This window comes from Mus caroli, chromosome 9 (genome assembly GCF_900094665.2).
Source record: "Mus caroli chromosome 9, CAROLI_EIJ_v1.1, whole genome shotgun sequence".
In the NCBI taxonomy this organism is placed as follows: domain Eukaryota; kingdom Metazoa; phylum Chordata; class Mammalia; order Rodentia; family Muridae; genus Mus; species Mus caroli.
The window spans coordinates 6,325,850-6,345,298 of record NC_034578.1 but is presented as its reverse complement, the minus strand read 5'-3'; the positions used below and the strand labels follow the sequence as shown (position 1 = coordinate 6,345,298).

The window sequence follows — 19,449 nt, the reverse complement described above, 5'->3', positions numbered from 1 at the left end:
TCCAGGACAGCCAGGGCTATACAGAGAAACCCTGTCTTGGAAAAAACAAAAAAACCCAAAAAACAAAAAAACCCAAATAAAACAACATTCTGGTCTGTGCCTTATAAAACAACTCTAAAAAAACTTCTTTTAATTTCAGTGTTTCCAAAGAAAAGTCACATCAAAAATTAACAGAAAATCCAAGACTTGAAGTTATATTAATTATATAAAATATCGTTTATTAATTATAGCTAATAATTAATATTGATTTTAATGATTTGAGAATATGAAATGTAAATTTTCATTATTTTCAATACTTCCTTTAATAATTTCCTTTATAACATTTGTGTTTGACAATTGTGCCCCATTTTAATACATTGGCTATCCATGAGAGATTCAAGACTTCATAATGGATGAAAAGGGATCTGTTTGTAATATAAAAGTTCAATAAATGGATAAATAGATGATAGTATTCCTCATATTGGTTAGATATGGTAATTACAAAGGCCAGTGACAATGCCATTAATATTCCCAGTACAGTTCAAGTAGCTCTGTTTGAAGGTATTTTCATATCATCTAATTGGAAAGAAAAATAAAACTGTGTAGTTAGACCATGGATCAATCTGAAGGGCCATAAACAACTTTCTAATGACTCTTACATAGTTCAACAACCCACATTAAAAAACAATTATTGTGTTCCATCTCTGTACTCTCTGTGGGTTGTACCCACAAATCCAACCATGTATTTGCGGTAGCTGTACAAATACACCATCATTGTAATGTTGTCATATCGTTCTGTCATTGGTTTACAGCATTTAAGCGATGTGCTTCATTCCCAAAGCCAATCTCTGTTGCCTGGCACAGATTCCTTGAATTAATTAACTACTTTACTTGTTAATATAGAAAGTGCTTATATGAATACATCCATATGCAATTATTCGGCTTACTCCTTAGTGGGCTCACTCCCAAATCAAAGCAAATGGAAAGAGCATGGCGGGAGTCATCAACCAGATGATGTCATGGTTTTCAATTTTCCTTTTTGAAAAAATATGATATCATAATACTCTAGAATGATAAAATAAATATTCCTTTAGAATCAATTCTAAAATTAATTGTACAGACTGTATTACTTTCAAGTCATATATTCAAAACAATTCCCAGTCTACCAATAAAGATTTGGTCTTCAATATGAAAGAAAATATCAAAAGCAGTGAAAATAGCTTCAGTTTTGTTTCTCCAATTTGGTCATCTTGTCATTCTTGAGTTTTAAAAACAAGCCACAAGATATTCATTGCTTTTTTTCAACTCTTAGGAATGTATTTAATTTGAAAGTCTCAAATGACAACGAAATACCAATAAAAGAAAAGCATTTTATTTTCTCAGTTTTGTCATTCAATGTTTCTAATAAATTGAATTGATAAAATTGAATCTGTTAAGAAGTAGTGGGTCTGAAGATAGAACTCATCTCTCCCATGACAGAGATGTAACTGGACTATCTATCTATCAGTGGTTCTGAGATTCTCATGGCAGCAAAGTTGCAAGAACCAGTTTAAATTTTAAAAAGGTAACATAAAATTGTAAATTCTTCAGCTTTCTCATAGAGAGAAAGCTGGATTATTTACAATCCATGTAAACAAAACAATTCCCAGTCTTCTAATAAAAGAATTGTTTCAAATATGAAAAACAACAGTGTTCATGATGCAAAATCATTGACCTTTTAATCTAGGATTTGGGGGTAATTTCTCCCTAGCTGTCTATGATCATACAATTGTCAAGTAGCTGCTTGTCATATTTCAGAAAATGCTATGAGGTCATTATGTCAAAAGACAAGAGTAGCAGAGGCTGCCTGTAAACTTGGCACACAGCTTCAGCTATCCTGGAAATGGAACTATGTTTTCTTCTTTTCCCTTTTTGTTTTCTACTGTGAAAGTAAGAAAAAAGGGCACAGAAAAGTTATTTTAGAGAAGGGTATTGTTTATTGTTTTATTACTTGGAAACTGTACACACACATAAAACGTCTTTTGATTAAATTTAAAAAAAGACTTTTGATTCTTTCACATCTCTCCCTTTCACTATGAACTTTGTATGTTTAAAAGAAACATACATTTTATCATTTAAAAATGCATCTAAATGTACTAGTGCTACCTGTTTGAATACAGAACCATTTACTCCGTGGGCAGCTTCTCACTGGCCATATCCTGAAAGAAAACTAACTTTTCCCTTCTCAGTAGGCGTCAATTGTCAATAGTTTCTTAATTAAGTAGAAATGGATAGAAATATTTCTATTAAAACTATGACTGTGGAAGAAAGCTGTTAGCAGAGAGTGGGCAGAAGGCAGGGGGGACAATTTTTGGCTGTAAGTTGGCAATGAATAGCATCTGAAATGATATTCAGGTGAACATTTCCATGATCAAGCATGACATGGAATGGCTGTTTAGATGAGCTACACCTGCTGTCTTAAGTGTGCATCCTCCTTCATACATTAACTTCATTGGAGTCAGGAAAATGCATATGAAGCCCATTACATTACAATAGAAGCCCAGGTGCTCAGAAAAAGCAGCACACGTGTGAAAATCATTAAATGCTGAAACACTTCAAGTCAGATTCCTACGGAAATAAAATCTTGAAGGGAGATGACAGCAGCAGAATTTTTACTCAGATGTCATGTCCTAGAGAGGAGTTTTCAAAAGAGGTCTTCATTACATTTACGTTTTTATGTGATGGGTAGAATGTTGCTGTAGCTGTATGGTTTTCAATAGATTATATAAATTAATAATTCCACTCCTGCCAGACATGGTGGCACATGCCTTTAATCCCAGCACTCAGGAGGCAGAGGCAGGCAAATTTCTGAGTTCCAGGTCAGCTTGCTCTACAAAGTGAATTCCAGGACAGCCAGGGCTATGCAGAGAAACCCTGTCTCAAAAAAAAAAAAAAAAAAAAAAATTCCACTCACTCCTGCAAAATAAAAGCAAATGATTTTAGAACTCAAACTTATTCCCAAACATGGATATTTTTTCAAATATATTTCATACGTAAGTATAATATTTATGATAGAAAATTTATTCAACATAAAGAATGTTAAGTGTGCAAGCATGAGAATTAGAATTCTTATTGTAAAACTGTCTATAGTATGTGATTCTACTGTGTAGTCTCACAGAGCCCTGTAGCCATGTCTAACTTTAAGAAACAATAGCTGCTATGGAAATAGAAATCTTTCATGTTTCCCTTTTCTCTTGTATTTTTGTGCATTACTTTGAACAAAGAAAAATAACTTTTAGTGATTTTATGTCTAGAATTTTCTTTTAAAATTAAGACTCATTAAACAGAGGCTATGGAAATGATAAATTGATTCTGTGGCCTTAGCTCTGATCTTTCCTGATCATGGCTTTTGGGTTGATTTGCTTGTACTACAATGTTACTTTTGTAGCATTCAAATGTAATCCAGTGTTGTTAGATATCACTTAGTTTATACCAGAAACGTAGAAACCAAGGCAGATTTCCTCCTCCTCCTCCTCCTTTCTCATCCTCTTCTTCCTCTTTTGCCTCCTCTTCCTCCTCCTCTTTTCTCCTCCTCTTCCTCCTCTTCCTCCTCTTCCTCTTCTTTTTGTTGCATGTAAATTGTGGTTAATTTACATTTTCAATAAAAGATATGGAGAAATTAACAGAAAAAACGTGCACTAGATCATGATCACATTAAAGGCATTATACAAGCTCAGGTACAATAAATCAACTTATCTATGTGAAAATTAGCATTCTAATTCATTTAAAGTTTGTTTCAACTGCCTACATATGCATTTAAGGTCAGTGCTTCAGATGGGCAGCATAGACAATCAATAATAAAACCCACAGAATTCTGTAAAGGTATTTTCCTTTATGAGCCTTTTGTTTTTAATTAGGTGTTTTCTTCATTTATATTTCCAATGCTATCCCAAAAGTCCCCCATACCCTCACCCCACTTCCCTACCCACCCACTCCCACTTCTTGGCCCTGGCATTCCCCTGTACTGAGGCATATAAAGTTTGCAAGACCGATGGGCCTCTCTTTCCAATGATGGCCAACTAGGCCATCTGAGTCTTTTTATGGACAAAGTAACTGTGTACCTTGGTTTCTTGTTTTTAAATTGTTTGAAATTAAATATCAGATGCCAAAAGTAATAACATTTCAAAGTAAAATATTGAATGTATTTAATACTGGCATGCTTATTAGACTATTAAATCATTTGAGAATTCAGATATTCTCATCATTATTAAAATTTTTAGTGTATGTATTATAGATGCAAACTAGAGAAATGCTTGCTCATTCTCTAGGTATTTGCAATAGCCAGCAATAAATAAACCAGAATTGGATTTTATATAATTCTGTAGGAGTTCAACACTATTAATATTTCCAAGCATACTAAATATTTAAAATTTGTACGTGTGTCTTGATATCCAACCAATTGGATCTGTTGTCACTCCAAATAGTTCATTAATTCTCTAGAGTCTAGAGAAATGATTTTATTATGTATTATCAGAGTAAAATTTATTCTATTCCACACTATAAGAATATCCTGTAAATAGCCTAGAGTCTGGAAGATCCAGCTTTCCCTACTCAAGGGTTAAAACACTGATTTCCAAGGTTTTTGCTGAAGCTGAAAATGGGCACTTGAGAAAAGGGAAAAATCATCTTGTTATTCTGTTTTGGGGATGACTTTTGGAAACATGATAGAATCAGTGAAATCAATTATTCCTACCACTTTCCCCTCATTTAAAACAATGGTGACCATGCACACAGCTCAGACACGCAAGATGAATAAAAACAAATGAGAACCTTTTTCTTTTCAACTCTAAATGAGAACGCCAGCTTCAATAGTAGGCCCAAACTTTCCATTTTTGAGCCTTTCAATGACAATGATTTTGTCAAGTTCAATCTGTACTTGTTGAAAATTTAACTTTAATATTAGTCTAAAATCATACAGAAATATTTCCTGTTGTTTTTCTTACAAGAAATTATAAGAAATAAATTATACCTATCCAAATTGTATTCACATAGGGGAATGATTTTCCAGTTTCTCCCTCTGTTTTCAGAAGCTGAAATGATGCATATCTCTCAATGAGTTTTTCAGTGTTTTCTTTAGGAAAGAGATCCTTGTAGAAATTTACAGGCAATATTCCTTAGGGGATGGCTAGAATCAAGCACCGATTCCAGCCGCTAAGGCTGATTAGTCTTTGCTGTAATCTTATTAAGTAGATAGTATTTTTACTTTAAGGATAAAGATGGTGAAGGTCTAAGAGAAATTCTCCTAGATGTGGATAAGCATGAGGGCACAAAGAAGCAGGAAAATTTAGGGCTGACTGATTCCAAGCCCACACCCTCGTTTCTTAGCTCTTCCACACACTACTTTCAATTCTTTTAATTATTTATTTATGTGTATCAGACCACTTTCTGACATGCGTGGAAACCACACAACAATGTGTAGGTTGTTGTCCTGCTACCATGTTGGTCTCCAGAAGTGAACTCTGTTAGTCCAGATTAGTAACAGGTACCTTCCTGAGTCATCTGTCTGATGCTCATAGTACTTTTGAAGGTGAATGACTTTGAGATTTCAAAGGAAAAAACAGAAGAATATGAAACTCAAAAGTTAACTCCATGAAAAGCCTCTCTTCTTTGTCATTGTGTCTCTTTTCCAGAAGACAGGACTTCCTTATTTCTGAGATATATGGTGCCCAGACACCTTGGTCTTGGGCTTGGACACTCAGTAGTCTTCCAGGAGAGGATTTTCCAATGCCCTAGTTCTTTTAAAAAGCTTCCATATGTTATTTAGTTCTCATTGTCTAGAAAATACAAGAATTGTATTTTAATTTCTTCTTTGGGAAAACCACAAATGGTGGATGACGCAGGTGTAGCAGGAGGACCCAGAGGAGGGTGTGTGTGTGTGTGTGTGTGTGTGTGTGTGTGTGTGTGTGTGTTAGGATTAGAAAGCCACGGTGGCTTTCCAGAGTATTAGGGGCCATGGTCGTGGTCGAGGCCATGGCCATGGTCGAGGCTTAGGGGCTCGTGGAGGTAAAGCTGAAGACAAGGAGTGGATCCCTGTAACCAAGCTGGGCCACCTGGTTAAGGACATGAAGATCAAGTCCTTGGAGGAGATCTACCTGTTGTCCCTGCCCATTAAGGAGTCTGAGATCATTGACTTTTTCCTGGGTGCATCCCTAAAGGATGAGGTTCTGAAAATCATGCCAGTGCAGAAGCAGACTCGGGCTGGCCAGCACACCAGGTTCAAGGCATTCTTTGCTACTGGGGACTACAATGGTCATGTTGATATTGGCGTTAAGCGCTCCAACGAGGTTGCCACGGCCATCCAAGGGGCCATCATTTTGGCCAAGCTTTCCATCGTCCCTGTGTGAAAAGGCTACTGGGGGAACAAGTTTGGCAAGCCCTGCACTATTCCATGCAAGGTGACAGGCCTCTGTGGTTCTGTGCTGGTGCTTCTCATCCCTGCCCGCAGAGGCACTGGCATTGTCTCTGCTCCTGTGCCCAAGAAGTTACTGATGACTGCCGGTATAGATGACTGCTACACTTCAGCCAGAGGCTGCACTGCCACCCTGGGCAACTTTGCCAAGGTCACCTTTGATGCCATCTCCAAGACTTACAGCTATCTGACTCCTGACTTCTGAAAAGAGACTGTGTTCACCAAGTCTCCTTATCAGGAATTCACTGATCATCTAGTGAAAACCCACACCAGAGTCTCTGTTCAGAGGACCCAGGCTCCAGTTGTAGCTACCACATATGGGTTTTTATACAAGAAAAATAAATGAAGTCTGTTAAAAAAATTGTATTTTAAAATGATTTTTTCTTTTTTGAAATAAAAAAATAAAATTACATATTCCCCCATTTATTTTACTCCCTTCAGTTCTTCCCATATATCTCCCTGGATGTCACTTAAGTTAATGACCTGTTTTCCAATCATTGTTATATGTGTACAAAGGTTTTCCTTACTCAGCATGTCATTTGCTCATGAATACACATAACATATAGATTGCATAACTTATGCTTCTGTAAGAAAAGCACATCTCAGTTATTTAGCAGTAAAACAGTGACTAGCCTTGGCTATTACATCATTTCGATGCATTTGACGTGATTCAGATGCAACTCTGCTTTTGGCATTACTTACAGCTCATTTGGGTCAATGATCCTGAATCAGATACAAGCAAGAAGATCTCAATATTCCTATGTCTCCAAAATATCCTACTTCAGGCTTTGTCTTCCTGTTTACCTTTTGCTTAGCATACATTCTCTCTATAGTGATGGTTTCATAAAACTATTGTCATTCAACCATTATTCATACTAGTGGCGGAGCATTTGACTATTTAGTCAGATAAAGGAGAGTCAATTTTCTTTAAGGGTTTGGCCCCTGTGAGGGACAACATATTCCAGGTCCCTGTTCATGAATATGTGCAAAGTAGCAATTAGACTTATTAAGCTATTTTTTAAGGATGTAAAATTGAGGTGGCAGGTGCAAGGATTAGGGAAGAAAAAAGTTGGCTTGAATATGATCAAAATATAGAGTACACATATATGAAATGCTGAAAGGATAAGAATATAAAAATTAAAATATGTTTTCTTCTGGGTAGCCTTTAATCCCAGCATGCAGTAAGCAAAATCAGACAGCTATCTGTGAGGCCAATCTGGTTAACTCTGTGTTAATTCTTGTCGCCCCCTAAAAGTTGATTTTGAGCCTAGCCTTTAACAGCTAAGATACTATTCCAGAAGACATGGGTTCAATTCCCAGCACTTATATGGTGGCTCGTAATTGTTTGTAACAGGGGACCTGACACCCTGATTCTGTGCAGATGAAACACCAATGCACATAAAATATAGTGTTGTAAAAAATGAAAAAAAAAATGTGTCCTTCAGTGAAATCATATACTTAGACTGTTTTCTCTCCACATTAATTGGTTCATTTCCCCAGCTAGACTTGCTTCTACTTTCATTGTATTTTGTTTTTGTTTTATGTTTGTATAATAAAAATTTGAGAGAAAAGATGGTAAGCACACGAGCATTTACTTTTCTTTTAATATGATGATCCCTGGTTTTATACATTATTGTATGAGTGACTTAAGTTGGCTCTTGTGACTGAATAAAATATTTGCATTACAAAAATTTAAAAACCTTCTAAACAACAAAGAAAACAATTGAGTGATTAAAAACTATACAATGGGAGAAAGTCTGAAAGAGGATTGTCATTTACAGGATATAAAGAACTTATTTTTTAAAAAATAAAAGCTCAATACCAATGAATGAAACCATTCAGTCAACACATCAGTAAATTATATAAACAGATAGTTCTCAAATGATAAAGTAAATGGAAGCTGATGAAAAAATTCAGGACATTAGCTCTTAAGAAATAGCACATCCAAGCATGGGTGACATTCTACCTTTTCCAGCTCAGGGTGAGTTTAGGAAAACAATAAATGCTACCAGGGCAACAGGAATCCTTGTACACTCTGATAGGTCCATAAACTGGGCTAGCTGTACCAATCAGTCTTGAATGCATTTGCATTTTTATTCTAATCTCTTTTTAAGACTTGAATAATCTTACTTACAAAAATAATATGCCTTTATGAATCTTTTGATCTGCCTGGATTCCCTCTAGGCCTGGAGTTCTAATGTGGTCTGTGATCTCAATAATGAGTTGATGAAATTTATGATCTCCAGAATAGCCAAATTTAGCTCTCAGTAGGATTAAATGCAGACCTGTTGGACTCTGACCTTCATTAGGTGTGGTTTCATACCTCTGGGGAGATGATAAACCCTTAGGAAAGTTTCCCATCTACACAAAAGATCCTAGATTCATGAGTATTTTCATTTAAATACTCATAGCTTGTTGAAATATTGAATAGGTGTGGTACCTTATATATTAAACTTTGGATAGTTACTTACTGATTACAGATGAACTAATTATCTTTCCTAAACAAAAGCATATGCACAAGTAAGGAAGGAAAACAGAAAAATATTAGATTCCCAAGACATCATAATTTAGCATGTTTAGAAGATCAAAAGGGGAAAGTCAACTTAGAACTCTGAAAGGAGTATAGGGGTGACATGAACACATAGATGATTCATCTGTTCTATTCTTATACAATACGAGGATCCAGATCTCAGTGTTAATTACACAGTCCTGATGCTGGAGTGCAGAGATGCTTATCCTATAGTGATGAATCAATGTTTTCACTTATCAGAATAGCATACCCAAACTACTAAACTAGAAAAAAAAAGCTCTGTGAGAGGTCAGGCTTACACAACCTTAGTGAGGGCAAGACAGAGGAAATACTTTTGAACATCCTGCGAGAGAAGAATATAGAGGAATAGATATTTGTTAACTATTTAATAACTGAGAACTATTCCATGTAGAGATTAAAAATTAGTTACATGTGCAACCAAAGTTTTTTTTTTTTATAATTAGATTCGCTAGCAGTCGCATTAATTCAAGGAGGAAATAGCTATAGATAGATTAATAGTTTTAATGAAAGGCACAGACTTAGGTTCTACAAATATCTACAGAGTTAAGTTGATCCTATGTTCTAAGAAATGTTAGTGGGGGATTAATTTTTGTTAAGTTATTTTATGGTATTCTCTTATCCCTTTTCATACATAACTATCTTTACTAGCTCATTTATTTTATTTACAATAATCAATTACCTAATGAGAGTTAACAACTTACAGATGGTTAAGTGCTTCATAGTTCTTCTGTCAAATATGTCAATAATTATATGTAGTTTATAAAGCACTCCATTTAATAGGATAAATAAATTGCCATTATGTTTTGAAAATTAACAAAACACTTTTGCAATAATTTAAGCTTTTTGTTAAAACTTTAATTTCCTAAATTTATTTGTGTGTGAATTCTGAAATCATTTTTCTTTCTAAGAACTTTGTTTTTGTTTATAGTGTGTGTATGTGTATGTGTGCATGTGTGTGTGTGTGTGTGTGTGTGTGTGTGCAATGTCATGGCACTATATGGAGGGTAGAGTGTAAAGAACTTTCTGGAGTCTGCTCATTCCTTTAGTCATGTATATCCCAGTGATCAAACTGAGGTGTTCAGGTTCCAGTCACCACCTGACCCTACTGAGTGATCTCACTAGCCCTCATTTTCTCTCTTCAGCAAACTTTTAGTGCCAAAAATTGTGCATAACTATTGTGGCTATTTCAACATTCTTGTAAGTATATGCTATTCAGCTTCAATTTATTTATCATCTAGCCATACTTTTAGAAATCTCTGCTTCTAGAGATTTTATTCTCTAAGTGACTATTATGAAAACTTAAGGAAAGAAGTATTATTTTTTCATGTTATATAACACAATGATTCATTTTCTTGTTTTATTTTTTTCTTTTCCTATACAGACAAAACCTTAACTATGCACACTGACATAATCAGACTATCTTAAAGCTTACAGGGCATACTTGTGTGCTATATATCTCAATAAATATCCTCAGAAATGATTAATCACAATTCTGCCAGGCAGGATCACACAACTCACATAGCCAGGGTTATTAAAATCCATATTTCATATTAATTACCATGTGGGTAAGATTATTTCCTAGGAGCAATGAACCTGCCATAACTCCATCCTCTCCATCATTCTCCAAACACTGCCCAGCCTGAAGATGAGAAATGCCCAATATGCATCCACAACTCCTTGGCAGTTACTTTTTCTCTATCAGTCAAGGGAAATTTATGTCCAACTAATCCTGATTTCAAATGTGCTGAGAAGATGAATGCTATTGAAGCTTCCTGTGCATAGTGGACAAGGCTAATTGCTAAATTTCCTTATATACCATCCATACTCTGCTCATCTTATAGTTACAAACTCACCTAAGCAAATCGTGATATTTAAAGGTGACAATTCCGAAATTGTCCATATGATTAACCACATTATCCTTAAAAATCAATAAAAGTTCAAGTATCCTCACATTCAGCTATATATGAATTCCCAATGAAACCCAGCATTAAATTCAATAAAAGAGACTAAGAATGTCAAGATGTCCAGGTTTTACATTCTACTCTTTGATTAAGAAAATAAGTTATATAGTAAAAAGTCTTAATGATTTCACAGGACCACAATCACACATGCAATTTAATTTTTTCTTCAATATAAAGTTTATCACTTGGAAACAGTACTGAGTCTTCATTAGTGTGGTTCTAAATGAATCATGGTAGAGATATCAGGAAAGACTGATTAATAGTCCCTGTTCAAATGCTTAGCCTTCTCACATCATGAGTCAGCAAGCATTCTTCCCTGAGACTGTCAGAGCTGTACCATGTGCTTAAAGAATAGTAAAGTTCAAAATGTTGCCATTAACTCAAACAAAACTACACTAATTTTGTTATCAATTAGATAAAGAAACACACCTCCACAAACACTTGAAAAAGACTTTTTGATGTATATAGCCTATATAGGTTGAGAGTTATTAACTATTTATATTTTAGTTAAATCACCAAATCTTTGATTCATTTCTGTCTAAAATTGCCTGTATAGATGTGCATGTGAACAACTTTCAGAAGCAAATCAAGGTTTAGAGAATAAATTGAGAGCTACACAGCTTTCTTCTAAAATAATTAAAGGGATCTCTGCCTGTCTTGGAATAAACTTCAAATCATTTTCCTTCTATGCAAATCTCAGAAAAAATAGTTTCAGGTATAAAAAAATATATATGGTGCTGCACCATTCTACTTTTACAACTAATAAGAAAATAGAAATCTTGCTGTTGCAGTTATATGCTTCACACACACAGACACACACACACACACACACACACACACACAGATTGCTCAATTTTGCTCATTTAACCATTTACATACTTTAAGTACATTTGACATTACCTGACAAAACCAAAGCATGTACACTATAGACTAATGTCAGAGCCTTCAGAATGGAATGATAAAAGAATAAAACATAAAATGTAAATGGTGAAAGGTTCAGTGACTTTCCCTTCTGATATAAAATAAAAAATCTAAACCTGTGACATTAAACAATGGTGTATTCCTGTTTGATAGTTTCATGCTCATAATGCTAGTTTTATTCATTTTCACCCCATTTCCGTCCTCTGACCACCTCTACTGCTGCAGCCATGTTTCCTAATACATTCCATCCTAAATGCATTTTCTCTTATTTTAATGTGAGATGGATCAAGTTTAACTTTTTGTGCGAATATGGCCATGAAATTACATATTTGCACAAAACAACCTATCACTGGCTTCACCAATAATGAAAATGGCAACCCTACCTCCCCATACCCATGATGGAGTGTTGTGATCCACAGTGATAGTGTGTGTCTGAGAAAACTAAATGGCTAGTGGGATCCTGCTCTGAGTACCCCCAGGAAATAAATTATAAACAGATAAACAGATACTGGGTCGGTCTATCTATCTATCTATCTATCTATCTATCTATCTATCATCTACCCATCTACATACTTTTCTCTCTTTTTTCTCTATCCCTCTCTTTCTCTTTCACTTTCTTTTGAGTTTAGGACATTTACTTTTACCTAAAATGTTAGTGAACCAAAAATCATGATTAAGCATTGTTTTATAAACACACGCACGTGTGTGTGTGCACACGCGCACGTGCACGCACACACACACACACACACACACACACTATCACCAGCACCATTATCATCATCAATCATCTAATTCCTTTAGATTAAAATAATTTTAACATGGGATGGAACTTTAGAGGAGTTGGAAAAGCAGCATGAGGCTTAAAAGTTCAAAGAAAGAAGAGGTATANCTTTTCTCTCCCCAACTCTATCCCAAGGACACTGAGGTCCAACTATAACCTGCTTGGTGGCAGACACTTCTGAGGACCACTTCATAACATGATACCATCCTGGGTTCTGCTTAGCCTTGGTGTAGAGAACATTTCAAGAGACCTACACTGTAAGATTTGGCTGGATATTCATATAAACTGTTATAATAGATGAGTGCTATAGATAGCTCTTTCTGTAAGCTCTGATTTCATACTGTTTGTTCCCTCTTTAGTCAGAATTGCAGCCTTGTCTTGCTAGTTATTCCCTAAACCTCTCCCATTCTATTTTTCTTTCACACTCCTCCTGCCTCCATCACACTGCACAAGTTTTCCTGACAGCTTTGGTAATGATTGGTTGCTCATATCTGAGTCTCTATTCAAAACCACAAATGCCACGTTATTCTCATTTCTTTCTCGTCAAATTTCTCAGAGATGACTAAAGTTTCCAAAAGATACACAGATTTCATACATGTCAAGGCTCAGTAGCCATACCACCCTCTGATGTTTGACATAAGCTTGCTGTTTTTTTTTAATGCGTTCAATTCATAAGATATGCTTTTAATTATTTACAATGCATGGAATATGCCATGTGTCTTAAACATACTTATTTCTGTGTCTCATCCCCAAAATACTAAAATTAAAATTCAAAAATACTGGTGAGGAATTTGGTTGTTCCAAGTGTGTGAGGAAATTTGCATGAAGCTCCAATGCTATTCAGGAGTCACAGTCTTGATGATTCTCTGAACATCATTCTAAAGAATGCATTTCTTTGAGTTGTTAGTTAGCCCCAGGTTTCTTTCTTACAAGGACCTCTCTTATTCTGTTAAACATGTGGGGATTATCCAAATAATGTGGTTCTGGGCTCTGCCTCTCCTCTCAGAATGTTTGGGAGCTGCTGGTATACCAGTGTTGAGAGAACAGAACATAGTCTAGAACAGGTGGGGATTCAAAGTCTGCCTCTTCTGTAGGAGGAAGATCCAAGTCTGGTAGAGAGCAGGTACCAGACGGGCATGGAAAGGAGAGAGAAGGCCTTTTCCCAGGATCTTTAATGAGCAGCTACTTGAGGTGATCTTAGCTTAAATCATATTTCTTAAATGTGGGTGGGTTTGAATGAATGCACTTTACTCAGGGTAAGGCTCAGGTACTGAGATACCTCATTAGGATGAAGAAGCATTCCTGATGAAGAAGCATTCCTGATGTCGGGTGTGTGACTGATTACCTGTGACCACCACCTGATAGCAAGTATAAAAACAGGGAAGGAGTTATTCCCTGTTCCTGCTGGTCTCAGGATGAGATTCTAATCTCAATTTTTAGATTTCTGGGGTTTGTTGTATATCCTCAACCTTTCCTGTTCCATGTCAATTCTTCTGGTGTTATAGTCCATGTGCCCTACAGATAACCTAGGACTCAAATTTATTTCTAAAACATTTGCAACTGGAAGGCTGAGTTCATGATACTGGGAAAACCTTCAGTTTCTGGTGACAGTTCTTAATCAGATGACAGATTAATGTCTTATTATAAAAGCCTCACATGACATAAAAAAAAAAGTCTGGAGAACTTTCTGGAGCCCTTTTCAAGAGTCCTTCACTTTGTTACTTAAATGGCCTCTTCCTGCTGTCATCAGCATATTGAGTGAAATAAACATCTTAGAAAAGCAGGTGGGTCTAGCACAGTTGAAAACTTTATAGGAAAATGTGCGACTATTTTAAACACAGAAATGCACAGTATGACTTTTGTTTAATAAAATAGGATCATGGAGATAAAAGTATTTAAATAATTATTTCAAGATTTAATGAAATAAGACCAACATCCTTGAGTCTGATTAGATTCTACTAGATAATTAATATCAGAATATCAGAATTTATTATTGCTTAATCCCCCTTGACCTGAAATTTTCATTCATAAATGTATATTATATCAACTTTGCAATGTGGAATTTACAAAAATTCGACACAAAGCATCTTGCATTAGGTTACTTTGAAGATAGGAAAAAATGAATATGTGCTTTTAGTATTCACAATTTTGTAGATGAAGTAAATTCTCAAATTGTCTCAGGTGATTCTCAGTGCCAAGGCATTGGTATAAGCAGCCATGGGTGTGGTCTTTGTTATTCCAATGTTATTCACCTATTATTTCCTGGAGAAATTCCCTTTATTTCCACTAACTCTTTTTTGTTATCCTAAAATTTAATAAAACATTTTCAGAGTTGCTGTAATGTTCAAATATGTGAAAATGACCCAGTTCATTGAGGCACAGCATGATTCCATGAGTGTATGCATTTCAGAATAATAAGAATGATGGGCTATATTATTTGCACGATCTGATATTTATCACACTCAGTATGTGAATTTTTCCTAAAAGATGTCATGAATTTGTTCTCTATTTTGTTTGGTAGAGCAATAGACTTTATAGCTATGTATATAGCACTTACTGTGTCTCTGGTATCATTGAACACTTACAAATATAAAATCAATTACAACCCATATCAACTATGAAAAATCTAAAGTGAATGATAATTTTTCATGAAGAAACTCAATCATTGATACAGTAAGAGACTCATGACCAATCTACTTGTCAGTGGCAGAAACAGTACTGAGTCCTGGACAGATAGGCTGCCTCTCAATGGCAAGGAACTTCACCCTGCTTCATTGAGGTCATCTTCCCAGCTTGGGTATGCAACAAGGAAATGTATTTCTTACATCTCAGTTATGAAGAAATGTAAAGGATGAAACAAATCTGATATGTTTTCATGTTTAATTTTCTGATATGTGAAATTCACCAAAGAAGACCACCAATAATAATTACTTTATTAAAATGCACCCTTCACATCATTTTTAAAAACTGTAGGAAATGTATTCTTTAATTGTCTTTGAATAACCGTACACATATTCCTAAAATACCATTCAGTATTCAATGCATCTTTTGTGTCTGTGTTTATATGTTTCTCGTGCTTTTTACTTGGCTCCTCTGCTTCTGTCTGTTTGTTTCATCCTATTCCATCTTGTTTGTTTTTATTTTAAATTATTTCACCATTAATATTTAGATGCTGATTTGTTTTCTAATGAGAGAAAGAAACAATGTGGGTTTGTGTGGGAGGGAAGATGAGGAGGATCTGGGTGGAGCTCGGGGATTAGAAAATATCAGAGTATATTGTATGAAAATAATCTAGTTTACATTTTAAAAGTTTTGAAAATATATTTCAAAATAAAAAGGAAAAAAAGCTAAAGTATGGCACGATTTTTCAGGAAATTGCTCAATGCAATTTTTTTTCAAGAAAGGATTTCTCTGTGTATCCATTGCAGTTCTGGAAATTGATTGTAGACCAGGCTGGCCTTATACTCAGATATCCGAATTTGTCTGCCTTCGAGTGCTGTCACATACCCAGATTTTTTACTTAACATTTTAGTCTGTCTAAACCATGAATCCAAGCAGATATTTAAGTTGTTGAAAAATTATATAAACACAGTGTGGGAAATTCATGTAAATCCTCTCTATCTATCTCTCTCTCTCTCCCTCCCTCTCTCTCTGTCTGTATATATATATATATATATATATGTGTGTGTGTGTGTGTGTGTGTGTGTGTGTGTGTGTGTGTGTGAATAAGAAAACAGATGTTTCTGTAAAACAATCTACAAATAGAATTCTGTGGGCAATAGTTCAGTTACAACAGAAGAGTTAAAAAGTTGCAAGCATATAATTAAAAATGATGTCTTTTAGTTCATTTATTTAGTAGAGCTTAATAGGAGTTTCAGAGGGATTTATGAAAATACACAATGTATGGATTGATTTTTGCATTATCGGGACTTTTATTAAGATAAGAATATTGAAACAATTTAAGAGCTTTGACGCTTTTAGAAAGGAAGGGATTAGAGAAGAGGAAGTTTAGATTTTTATATTAGAAAAGGATCTAATGAAAATTGGTTGCCAAGAAGTTTGTTTCTTTGTGTCTGTCTTAGGGTCACCTCAGTGATAAAAGTCCAGGAAAGACCTCTGCATTAGCATTACATCATAAGCAGTGTCTGTGTTCTGCTTGTACACGTCTTTTCTCTCATGTTCTGCTTCTGCTATGCTCTTAGCCTTTTTTATTCTGTAGACAGAGAATGCTTGCTGATTTTATCCCTGAGCTCACTTGTCAATGCCTTGTGCCATTTCTCCTACTGGTCAATTCTCAAATGAGTCACAGTACCTCTGTACCTCTGTCCAACAGGGGAGGTGCTAGTTCTGTGCTTGTCAGCATTGCTGGCAGGTGTTTCTACTCTGCACTAAGAATCCTATTTGTAGTGCCTCAAAGAACACAACCAAATTCACCATATCTTAGTACTTCAGGATGCAAATGAACTCCAGCTTCTGAACACTCCCTCTCCTTTCAATCTCATCAAACAACAAGGCTACTACTGCTCCAGCAGTTTGTGTGTGTGTGTGTGTGTGTGTGTGTGTGTGTGCTGACAGATGTCTATTGACATTGGGGAGGAAAAGTCTGCTGAGAATTCATAGTTTATCCAAGAGAACTTCCTTGACCCCAGACCCTCTGTTCTGAGGGTCTGGAATGAGAGGAAGGAGGAGAGATAAATGCTAAAACACCAACCTGATGGCTTTCTCTAACCTCTCACTGTCACACTTTAGGGAATTAAAATTATGACCAGACCTAGCTCTCTAGTCGTGGATTCAGAGCTCATAAATTGAGAACATATCCTGTGTATTTAAGGGGATGAGAAATATGCATGACAGTAGTGAGGAGAGAAATGCAGAGACTAATAACATCTGATAATACATTTCAAATATAGAATATAAAATTCTTTTTCTTTAGTAATACACTCCCTTTAAAATGTTAGAAAAAATTTTTGTTTACTTGTCAAAGGACAATACTTTAAGAATGACTGCATTCAACCTCTAAGAACAGGGATTTGAATTGTATTCTTAGTTCAACAAACTCATAGGTTAAGCCAATGATCAAAAAATATGAGTCTTTGTAGTTAACAGCACTTTGGGTTGTAAGTGTACTATAAATGTACTCTAAATGCACATTCATAGTACAGAAATCGAGAGATCCTCTCCAGGCTTTAGTTTTGTGCTTACTCTAGCCCATACTTCTTGTACACATTTCTGTTCATATTAAACACAGAACAATTAATTAATAATTTTAATAGAAAACTTCTGATTTTGAGCAGATCTGAGACCACACATGAAAATGGAGTTTCCACTAAACACAGGAAAGGTCATATCACAACTTTCCGCAAAGCCTTGGGAACACATTATTTTATCCTTAGAATGTGTACTCTGTAATCCATTGTGAAGACTATCTTATGCCTCTATATTAAATATATAATCATGCCCATAATATTATTAAAATATAAACTAGTGCTATATCTATAATTAAAAATAAATGATTCTTCAATCATTTATATTGCAGAACACTTGGAAACAGTAACTCTGCTGTATTTTATGGATCTGTGATACCACAGATGGAAATGCCACATTTTATCAGGAGGTTTGATTCCTGTTCTGCTATGATGAAGGCTGGGTGCATAGGGTGATTGGCATAATGGGGAACTGAGCTTTAATCTTCCCTCAGGCTGTAGAAGACTATCTTCAGTGGTAAGACCTTTGTGTAGAAATATCCTCAACACTTGGAGCTCTGTACTGCAAAAGAAATTGACATAATGAATTTAAGACAACTTAGGAGATTCCATCTCTAGTCTCCCCAGTAATGCCAGTAGCTGATAGATGTCTTATCTTCAGGGTAAGAGAATGAAGAGAGGAAAGACTACTTGATGACTGTCTCCCAATAATTCTGAGCACCAAGTTGGTTTTTGATGTATATTATTTTACACGTTCAAACAGGAATATTTGTAGTTCAGGGACAACAACAAACAAACAAAAAAAAAAAAAAACAGGCTTAAAGACTTAGTATATAAGGCTGGAGAGATGGCCCAGCAGTTAAGAGCACTGATTGCTCTTCCAGAGGTCCTGAATTCTATTCCCAGCAACTACACGGTGGCTCACAACCATCTGTATGTAATAGGATCCAATGCTCTCTTCTGGTGTGTCTGAAGAGATCAACCATGTACTCATATACATAAAATAAATAAATAAACCTTGCAAAAAAAGAGATTTAGCAAATCGTCCATTGTGACATTAAAGGGAAAATGGAATTTAAGCTAAGAGCCAAGAACAATTTAATTTATATATTTCATGTTATACTAGTGGGGTCACAACCAACAGATTGAGACCCACTGATAGTTGTAAAACAGATTCCATAGCTGAGACACCCTTCAAATCTTATGGCTAGAGACGTATGTGTTGTTTCTTTCCTGTTTGTGCGATGTGTCTGCATCTGTGTGCATGATGAGTACTACTACTGAGAGTGGGTAAAAACAAAGACTGTGATATCAAAAACCTTGCCCAAACAAAGGCAATATTATAATTAAGAAACTTTGTTTGTTTGTTTGTTTTAGAATTTTTTTAAATTAGGTATTTATTTCATTTACATTTCCAATGCTATCCCAAAAGTCCCTGACACACTCCCCCAACCACTCCCGACCCACCCATTCCCACATCTTAGCCCTGGAGTTCCGCTATAGTGAGGCATATAAAGTTTGCATGACCAATGGGCCTCTCTTTGCACTGATGGCCAAGTAGGCCATCTTCTAATACATATGCAGCTAGAGACACGAGCTCCGGG

At 35.5% G+C, this 19,449-nt stretch overlaps 1 protein-coding gene and 1 pseudogene across 8 annotated transcripts in view; both read left to right on the top strand.

Moving 5' to 3' along the window:
* Positions 1–6,773, top strand: part of LOC110301016 — a 14,672-nt pseudogene extending 7,899 nt beyond the window's left edge.
* Positions 1–19,449, top strand: part of Cntn5 (contactin 5) — a 1,179,522-nt gene that overhangs the window by 575,101 nt on the left and 584,972 nt on the right. The gene's annotated exons all lie outside the window — the stretch shown is intronic.